The sequence below is a fragment of the Cryptotermes secundus genome, unplaced genomic scaffold, assembly GCF_002891405.2.
Source record: "Cryptotermes secundus unplaced genomic scaffold, Csec_1.0 scaffold2772, whole genome shotgun sequence".
Taxonomy (NCBI): Eukaryota; Metazoa; Arthropoda; class Insecta; order Blattodea; family Kalotermitidae; genus Cryptotermes; species Cryptotermes secundus.
In genome coordinates this window covers 1-11,161 of record NW_019745151.1, presented here as the reverse complement: position 1 = coordinate 11,161, position 11,161 = coordinate 1, and the positions used below count along the sequence as shown (strand labels likewise).

General features: G+C 38.8%; 1 long non-coding RNA gene across 1 annotated transcript; it reads left to right on the top strand.

Annotated features, from left to right (window-relative positions):
- The first annotated feature begins 505 nt into the window (after nucleotides 1–505).
- LOC111875087 lies at nucleotides 506–2,198 on the top strand. Its single transcript, XR_002844669.2, has 2 exons — nucleotides 506–1,297; nucleotides 1,492–2,198. It is a non-coding gene; the product is annotated as an uncharacterized LOC111875087 (long non-coding RNA).
- Nucleotides 2,199–11,161: the final 8,963 nt, after the last annotated feature.

Here is an 11,161-nt window from a genome sequence, read left to right as displayed (position 1 = left end):
ACCATTTTGCCTTCAATGATAGGATGATGGCAAGCAGATGTGACCTACAGCTTAACTTTGTGATCTGTTCACAGCAGAAGCCTAGTATACCTCACATATTGAAAAGTCTCACTTTGTCAGAGCTCAGGGCATGCCAATTGGTCAGTTCCACACTTAGCATTCACGTTTTCTTCCTATCTCCTGGTGACATTGCCTGAGTTCCCAGATTCCTTTATGCTTGAACAGACCATGTAATGTAGTGGGCAGAGTTACTTTCATATGTAAAAAATAGTAAAGCTATCCCTGTAACAGGCCGTGAAGGCCCATAGGGTTGTGAGACGTTAAGTGTCCCACATTACCTTGACATTCGGCTCAAAGATGGCGGTAAGGTTGTCAGCCTTACGCGCCGGCCGCACTTCACTCCCCAGGAAAATTGTTTAATTAATTCCTGGTACTCATTTCTGTTAGAGGCTGAGTAAACCCCAGGGCCTAGTGCAGCCAGAAGGATTAGATCAATTGAAAAAAATCCAATGACCTCATCGGGACTTGAACCCGCGACCTTCCGGCTTGTAGCATAGTGCCTCAACCACTAAGCTACCGCATACCCCATTACTTTCATATATCAACTTCAATTTAAAAGTTGTCAGAACCCACTGGTACATCAGCTGGTTTGTTTACTCAAAACACCTGTATCAAATGAATGTGCAGGTTTCAAAGCGATCACAGAACTTCAATTTATATGTACTACACTAGCTGTCTAGTAAGCAAGCCACTTTAACGTTCATCCAGCAACATTTCACGCCCATCATTGTAGCTAATGTCATCCAAACAGGAGGGCATCCTATTATTGTCAAAGTATTGCAGTGGGTTAACATGAAGTAATCCAAGTAACTATTATTTTGTGAAATATCAATTTATTCTTATTTATTAGCCTAATTTCCCTGTTTTGAAAAAATGAAACTAGGCTTGCATTTGTAGATAAAGGAAATGAAGCATTTGGTAAAATCTGCAGGAGAAACAACAGTATTTGAAGGAAATCTGCCCAGTGTTGCTGTGTAAAATACTAAGGTAAAATCTAGGGCTAGTGTCTGAGTACGACCAGAATATAGTTTAGGTACTGTGGGAACTGCCCACATTCAAGCAAGTGTGACAACGCGAGCTTCACTGCTTAGCAACGACGAGTAAACAGCGGTTGCTAGGCAAAGCCTACAACAATACGGGCAGTGACATTTCAGACGGCGAGTGCAGAGCAGGTGTCTTGCGGCGGGATCACGAGAAGGCATTGGCATAGATGTGACAGTGAGTGACTGCCCAATAGGTGTGACATTGCAGACAGCGAGTGCAGAGCAGGTGTCTTGCGGCGGAATCACGAGAAGGCATTGGCATAGATGTAACAGTGAGTGACTGCCCAATAGGTGTGACATTGAAGACAGCGAGTGCAGAACAGGTGTCTAGTGGCAGAATCATGAGAAGGCATTGGCATAGATGTGACAGTGAGTGACTGCCCAATAGGTGACATTGCAGACAGCGAGTGCAGAGCAGGTGTCTTGTGGTAGGATCATGAGAAGGCATTGGCATAGATGTGACAGTGAGTGACTGCTCAACAGGTGTGACATTGCAGACGGCGAGTGCAGAGCAGGTGTCTTGCGGCGGAATCATGAGAAGGCATTGGCATAGATGTGACAGTGAGTGACTGCCCAATAGGTGTGACATTGCAGACAGCGAGTGCAGAGCAGGTGTCTTGCGGCGGAATCACGAGAAGGCATTGGCATAGATGTAACAGTGAGTGACTGCCCAATAGGTGTGACATTGAAGACAGCGAGTGCAGAACAGGTGTCTAGTGGCAGAATCATGAGAAGGCATTGGCATAAATGTGACAGTGAGTGACTGCCCAATAGGTGTGACATTGCAGACAGCGAGTGCAGAGCAGGTGTCTTGCGGCGGGATCACGAGAAGGCATTGGCATAAATGTGACAGTGAGTGACTGCCCAATAGGTGTGACATTGCAGACGGTGAGTGCAGAACAGGTGTCTAGTGGCAGAATCACGAGAAGGCATTGAAATAGAAGAAACATTGGCAGGATTACAGAAAAATACAGGTACTGCAAAATGTTAAAAAGGAAATATACCACAAAGGACCTGCCTGAAACACAGTGCAATTCCTTGACATAACAAGGGATGTGGAATTTCCCGTCAAAGAAACGTGTTCCTGCAATTATATTGGAAAGGAAAAAAGAAATGGATTGTCATGGATGAATGGATGGATGAAGTCATCCAAGAATTTTTAAAGAAAGATACCTGTTACATACTTGCTGACAGGTACCTCCTGGCTATGATATTCACATATTTTAAAAGAGCAGGGTACACAACACAGGACTTCACACGCTACAGTTTCTTTGTTGCGCTATTCCTAGCTCTAGACATTGAAGAGGACTATAATTTCAAGAATGAGCTGTACAGCTGGGCCTTAGGGTACCACTGGAGGCAGCGCTATAAGGAGATGCAGAAGAGCAGAAATGCACTGTGGAAGGCGATGGACATGGTGGGATTGTCAGTAGAGCCCAGTGTGAAAAGTGATATCGCTGCAGCCACACCATTATATATGGAGGAGAATCTGAAGCACACTACATGCTGGAGCAATGCGCCCATACCAGTTCATTCGTTGCAACCACTTCCATTGAAAACTGCCCTATAGTATTTATTACAGTTGCACAGTATACACGAACGAACTTGAGTTTGAAAAATTGAAAAATAATATTAATAGTGAAATAGGCCTTGAACACTGAACTAGAATTATAGAACTGTAGAAATCTAGAACTGTAACTGTAACTTCCACTCAATGTATCTTCTTATGTAACCTAGAGTCGGACATATAGAAAACATGTCACTGTCCGTATTGTTGCAGGCTTTGCCTAGCAACCACTGTTTACTCATCATTGCTAAGCAATGAAGCACGCGTTGTCACACTTGCTTGAATGTGGGCAGTTCCCACAGTACTATCCCAGCATTTATCTCGAGGAATTATGGAAAATAATGCACATCAGGGTATATGGCCTACATGCCCAGAACACAAACAAAGACTGCTAACTACTAACTGATGCAACCAAAAACTGGAAACCACTGATGTTCTGCTACTTTTGGCCATGTACTGTGACTACAGGATCCTAATTTAAAGAAAAGCCTCTCTTCATCTTAAAAACTATCACTATCAAATTGAGCACATAAAATTGACTAAGAGTTACACATTTACAAAAAAAAAAGAATGTTGTCATAACAATGCCAACAAACAAAGCAATTAAGTACCATGACTTATTCTTCCCCCAGCCATAATCAGTGTAAGTAAATCACCAAATACATAACATATCATGAAGCTATTACCATCATTCATTTTACAGTCATGCACCATATGTATATCACATATTCATTCTTAATAGTAGAGAAATGGTCACATTTTGTGCAATATACATAGACTTACTATACTATAACAAGTAATTGAATATATTATCAGATTTGTCACTGAAACTATAACATAGTATTAGGAATATGCATTTCCTATATAAATATTTCAGGGGATTCATAATTCAGTAACACACACATTTCTCAAAATGGTTCATTGTGCCATATTTACTGTCTACTTCATGGGAAATGCAGCTGCTGCTGTGTAGAGTTTTTAATAACTGGAGACAGAAAGAGCAGGATATATGACAAACCCTGAAGGTCAGTAATGATTAGATCATAGGTTACTTAATGATTATGTATCAACTGTAGAGGTTATGTAGCATTACATGAGATGATTATGATTATGTGCAGTGGAATATAAATGACAGGTGAAGTAGTAATCATGATCATCTTCAAGATATTATTCTGGCATTTGCCTGTAAGGATTGAGTAGCACTACAAAACTTCTCAAACAGGACAGATGGTGCACCAGCCAAGGTTTGAACCAGGTACCTTTGAAATACCGTGCTGGCAAAAACGGATAAATTTGAAGGCCATTTAGAAATATATAGCCACAACTGGTTGGACCATGTGAAGCAAATGAAGGGATGCAAATTACTCAAAATGACAATGCAATTAAGATATGAAGAACATGGTGGACAGACCATACGACAGTAGATGTTGAAATGAAAGACATGATATGGACTAGACATTATGGGAGAACAGAGACAAAGGAAAGTTTTATCTTCCATTTGACACTCATTAAACAACACAAAGTATAAAGTGAGCACCATACCAGCTGCCTACATAAAAAGTTGGCACAATAGTAACATAACTTGCTCTCAGGACATACCTGATTCAATTCCTGAGCTAGAAACCAGCTATCTTGATTGGAATGATTTTTTTATTTTCCTCAGTCCTTCAAAACAAATGCTATGATAATACAAAAGGGCCCAAAAATGTACAGACACACTAACAGTCGTTATCTATGGACATTTTCAAAGTTGAACCAAAATGTAACATATGGTGTGTACACGTAGTGTGATATTCTCTCAAAAGATGGTACTAGTCACATGAATGGCAGGACAGTCAAAGTAAATGGAGGCAGAATGGTTGTCATTTGAGCAACACAAGATAATTTTGAAGTGGTACTGGAAATTTGAAAACATGTGAAGTACAAATACTTAATCATGTTGGAGGTTCCATTGCAAATTCATGCCACCACTGTCTTTGTACTTCACACAAATTTTCACATTTCCAGTACCACTTAAAAATTATCTTGCATTGCTTGAAGGACAACCATTCTGCCACCATTTTCTTTGACTGTCCTGCCATTTGATAAGGTGGCTCTGGCATTCATGAGACAAGCACCATCTTTTGAGAGAATATCACACTACATACCATACATTGCATTTTGGTTCAACTTTGAAAGTGTCCATAGATAATATTATTAAAGTGTGTATATATTTTTTGGCCCCTCTGTATACTAAAAGAGACCATGACTGCTTTGTCCCACATCTCTCCCAGTTTATCGTTATAATCACACTTCCTTATCTCTTTCAGAACCTCGGCAGTGTTGTGAAAAAATAAGATAACCAAAATAAACTGAGATAATAAAACAATTTTATAATATAAGATAACAATATTGGAACTGGATATATTTTTACTACTATTATTTTAGACACAAATGAAATCTTCTCTTTGTATGAACAGAAAATATTGAAAAGAGAATTCTCTTGCACAAAATCATCTTAATCACTTAAAATCAACAAGACCTTTCCTTGGGTAATGACTAAATGCCAACATAATAATTTAGCACTAATTCTTTCTGCAAAAACTACTAAGTATCTAATGTTAAAATATGTCTCGCTTCTAAACACAACTTGTGTGAAAAGAATTGAGAGACCACATGGACCCCATTAAACATTCAACAGAAAATGACACATTTTTTGTGTTATCAGTTATATCACATGGAGTAAATCTCCAGCATATTGGACATTATCTATGCCTCAGTTATCACTGGCCTAATGTGGAGGTTTATCCAGCTGTTTGCTCTATGTAGATATACTGATAATACATGGAGGCAGTGGCAGTCTCTGAAACATATGAAATTAACTCCCTACAGACATGGTTCACTGCCCAATAAAAGACTTCATTTCATTTCGTTGCTGTGAAAGCCTAAAACCATACATTAAACAGATAAACATGTACTTTATTCATCTCTTCTATCTAAATGTCTACAGTTCATTTCATGAAGATACAATATAAATACTATATGATTCCACTGCAATTAGAGAAATGACTTTGATTAACTGCAGCTATGACCTCAATACTTTTAGGATTACACATTTCCTTATGATAACCAGAGTACAGGGAAAAGTGACTTCATCATCAAAGACTTTCTTCCTCCAAGAGTAAGATAAGGAGCAGGAAAACCTCTTATCTAAGGTGTGTACATGAGTATGCATGTGCATCATTCACATTTTCAGCAAACATTATGCAGGACTACTAAAAGTGGAACAGAAAGAAGGTGATACACCAGTATAAACAATCTACTTTCTTCGCAGCATATTTTCCTTATTTTATGTCTTATCTTTCTGCACACCCTCAATAATTTTAATCACCTGATGGACTTTAATTAAATATGGTATCAACACCATTCCACTATAGGCCACCAGACACTGAGACATTTTACATTTATACTATCAATAATATCAATAAACAACTGTATAAACTTACAAGAGGGAAACAAATGGCATTTAATCTAGGATCTTGAAACTGTTGTAACAGACCATCAAAAATATACGGCATTTATTATGGTAATTTACTTCTAGAATGTAAAACAGAAACATGGCAGTGAAATGACATCTGTACCTATAAATTCTGAACGAAACATTAAAAACACAGCAAGAGTGCAAAACTGCAGGGTTATATCTGCACTAATTTACAAAAATTAACCATAGAAATGATAAATAAACTGTCTAATTACATTAAGTTATATTTCTTAAAAACCTCACCATTATAGAATGAAGCTTTTCAAGTAAAGCAGACATAAAATATATTCAGAACTTCTTTTATTAAATGACTCTTCCAATAACAAGACAGTTTAATGAATTATTGACAATGATAAATTTTGATTGAAATTATCCTTTCAATGGTGAACATCTTTAATTAGAAACACATCATTTATTTTATACTTTCACAGTAACTTACTCTACCTTGCAGGATGCTGCAGACAGCTTAACTGTCAAGAAGTGACAGTAAGGTTTCCTTTCATTAAAAATACCTCACCTCAAAGACACACAAGGAAGGACCAGTTTAAAATGACATCTAATTAGTAGCATGGAAAGAGTTAATACTGCAATTCTGAGATAAAATACAAATCTAATTAGACAGTACTGACCAGTCATGGTTACCACTCTATGTAAAGGCCAAAATTTACTTATAATCTACTCAGTATCTAACAAATTTAAAGATGTTTCATATATAATCTACAGAAAGTCAGTAAATAAACTCTTTTCATTATACTGTGGCATGTCTACTGAAAGCCAGAATAGTTTAATCAGCAAGGCAATAGCTTGGTAAACACATTGTCTCTGCAACAGCAGTGACATCTCTCACTAATAGAAAGCACAGGAATGGACCACATGATATGTCACCCACATCAACAGAGGAACAGTGTTTTCTGTTGGGGTCCGTGCAGAGGCTATACTTGGAGAATCAACACACAGGCCACTCAATCCAAGTCAAGAGTCTAGAGAGTGTCTGCAGCCAGATAGACCAGTCCAAGTCTGAGGCTGCTGTGAGACAGTCGACCCAGGTGGAGGAGCCCCTACTGTTGTAAGTTGTTGCATAGAAACATCAAGTTAGTTGTGAGATAGTCACTGGGCAGCAAGGACATGTACACAGAAGCTGAGGAAGCTACGTCATTCTAAGCCATTACCAGACAACTGGTGAAGACACAGGAGACTGAGAAGACTCAGTGCATGCTGTAGTGAATTGCAGATTATGTGAACTAGCAACAGCATTATAGTTACATGTAGTTACGGTATTTGAGTGTTCAATAAATCCGATGACCAATCCAAACCCCATCTATAGTCACTCCATCATGTGACAACTGATGTCACAGAAGTGGGATTAAATTGCTGGACTGAAGACTGAAGTAGATAGTTGCATCATCAGCCTACTAAAATGGAACAAATAATGGAATGGATGTTGGCCAAGATGGATTCCTTCCAAGAAGAAATAGAAGCCAATAACAATAAGTCTGAGGTCCTTCGAGAAAATATGTGAACCAGTTAAGTAGAAATGAAAACCTGAATAGATGCTCTCATCTCCCAGAAGGGTATCTAACTAAGCCAGGGCAGAGGCCACTAAAGAAGAAATGAAAACCGATGAACACACATCAAATCGATGTCAACCAAGAAGATATGAGAGCCAAAGTGCCATTCAGTATAAGATGGAGGCCACTACAAAGTGCAGTCAAGACAAAATGAAGAATCATCATTGTCATTAACAGCATCACCATCACCACCATGCATTATAATTCACTTTCAGCCTTGCTGCAATCACTTGACCATCTGTAAACGGCGAGGAATCTATGTCAAACTGTTCCTTGATTTGTAGGCCTATTCCTCCACGTCTCCCTCTCTACAGTGTTTTAAAATGCCATCAACTGTGAACAAGAGGTGGAAGATTATACCCTTCTCTCACAGGCGTCCAGTCAGATAAATCAGGGTTAGATTCGTAACAGGTATAGGCATTTTTAGCCTACCTTCCTTATTTTGGAAAAAAATGCAATCTCCATGCTGTCTGTGTGTCTGTGAATCACTCCTTATTAACTTCTGAAGTCCTGAACCAATCTTTATGAAACTTCATGTCTATATCATGGCACCTCAACAGCAACTTCACAAATCTCCTCCATCAGTCTATATGTCTGTACGTGTATCCCTCCTACCATTGCTAGGCAAAGATTCGGTAAAATGTATCCCTCCTTTCATTGCTAGGTAAGGACTTAGTAAACATTTTCCTGTGGCAACAAATAAACACAACAGAAGAACTGTTGGATGTGTCTGTGGGTCTGTCTGTGTATCCAACTACGGTTGCTAGGTAACAGCTCAGTAAAGACATTCCTGCGGCAATGAAGAATTGCTGGGGGCATCATTTTCCATTTAGCCTGTGTCTTGTCAAAGGAAAGCATGCAATCAGTTCTTCCCACAACTTCTTGTTTTCTCTTCCCAACTGTGTCTTGACTGGCACTGATACCCACCCAATGTCCTCCACAATGGGGGCAACAGGCTATTTCCTCTGGGATACAGCAACCTGGAAGTGATGCTGACCACTCACCTCCAACTAGTGCTGAGGTTAAGAATGTGTGGAGCTATACTGCCATTCCCTGCAAGTCTTCATGGCATATGCTTAATTAAGCACATGGACAACTTAAACTTTATGTCACATACAGCATCAACAATCTAATCAGGTACATCACCTGCTGCCAGCACTGCAAACAGTTTAATTCTCTTAACTTTACCGAAGGATTTCTCCAGGCCAGCAAAAGCCATAGGAATTTTTGAAATGAAATTATCCGTTTCCTTCTGTCAGAATGTTGAGAGAAAAATCTATCACTATGTAAGCATCCTCTTCTGAATCCATTTCCTCATCATCACAAATCTTCTACAACTCATTATGCAATGAAAAAAAAAACATGTTTTTCACAAAAGTTACAACTTTCTGCTGTGCTGGACACTGACTAGTCCCAGCAGCAGCAGTGACTGCAGTGGACATGTATGACACCATGCAGTGTTCGCAGTAATGAAATGCCATTGTAGCATTGACTATGTCCATCACTGCAACTTGTGTGTGCAGCAGTCACACAATTTTACTGCATTTTGGAAAAAGTACATGAAAAGACAAGTTTTGAGCTACATTCAAATTAGTCTTACCAAAACTGATTATTCACAGATTTAAATTTTGTTATGTGGCAATGTCTAACTTATTACAGAATTAAATGTATCAACCAATATTCTTTACCTCCCACATTAAGCACAAAATTCTGCATGCAACACACATGAATCTTTGCAACTTTTTCAACTGCAACTATAATCAAATTTCAAATCTCTCACATGAGATGACATATTATCCTTAAATATTTATCCCTATACATTTTCATTGAAACATTAATGCACAATAAAAGAATTTCTGAGTTGGTGCCTGCTTGGATTTTCATGCTGCCCAGAGAACTTCTGTAAATTTCACTCTACAATTCAGTTGTCATATGAGAGGTGAGTGCTTGAACTCTCTTTGCATTACAACTTTTACATAACACATGATCATCCAAGGGATAGCATCCACGACCCTCTGCTTCTGACGATAATACTAGACCACAATCCTGTAAGAAAGAATGACTGGTTAAAAGTATGAAGTCAACTCATCTCTGCTGGTTATTCATAGCTGTCAATATATTAAATGTGAATCAACTAATGAAATAAAATATCTGTCTTGTAGTACAACCTGAAGATTCAATATTGTTAATACCAAAGTCCATCATCATTAAACACAATTCTGAGCTAGTTTCATCCACCTCCCATCCTTAAAACCTACTGCCATCAGATTTATATTGTTGGTCTCCCATCTCCTTCTTGGTCTTCCTAAGCAATCATCCTATCAAAATGCTGCAGCTACAATAGTTATAACACCATGCTGGAGTCACTAGAGGATAAACGTGAGGGGAATCACACATAATGGTGAAGCTGTTATTAAAGCAGAAAAGGTTTAATGTCATACATTCTAATGCCCACACCTCATACAGAAGAAAATATTGTCATTTCCACAGATAGTAAACAAATGTTGGAAGGTACTGACCGCATAGACAAGATTTCTCAAAAACACCTCACAATTCTCAGTGAATGTCAGACCAAATGTATTACATGCTTGTAAGAACAGGAGTTAACATAACAAGAAGCAAGAAAAGTGAAACATATGGGAAGGAAAGATTCTAAGGAGAAATCCTGGTATAAACAGAGTGGAAGATGAGAACTGGTAAAGAATAATGTCACATGTTAGAGTTGACTATAGCCAGGGTTTGGTCTGGTAATTGGTTTTATTGCACTTATAGCTTGTAACTACAAGTAATTATAGTATTCTCCCTAATTCATACACCCTTCTTCTCACTACAGCACACACTAAGTCTTCTCAATTTGTTTTCACTAGCCATTTCCTGGTAACGGATGTCCTTTGCTTACGTCCTTACCGGCTGGTGAATCTCACAACTCATTCATTGCTGCAACTGTCAACTAACTGTCATGGTCATAATATCTCAGTACAGACCGTGTAGAAAACACTGTCCTTCATTGTTGTAGTTCAGTTGTTTCTGTTGGAACCTGTCTGTGAAGCCGTTACTCATCAACAGCTCTTGTATATTTGCTTATCTCATGGTCGCTGCCCAGCAATGAGTCTACATGCTACATTGCTCCCTCCTTAAGGCTATTTGTACCAAACAGCCTGTAGGCGTAATGCCATTTCTTTTTCTGTAATCAGTTTCATTCTCCTCCCCATGGGTCAGATCTCACACTGATTATTCTCTAACTGCTCCCTCTTGAAGGTTGCTTTTCCCAAGTGGCTCCCCCATAAGGTGCAAGTCAGTCTAGGTGTATCACCATTGTCCTTTTCCAATTGGTGCAGACAGAAGTCCCAAAAGTGGTCAATGCTCCTATATCCCTGGCTCTTACTATGTGTGCAGTTTCTTC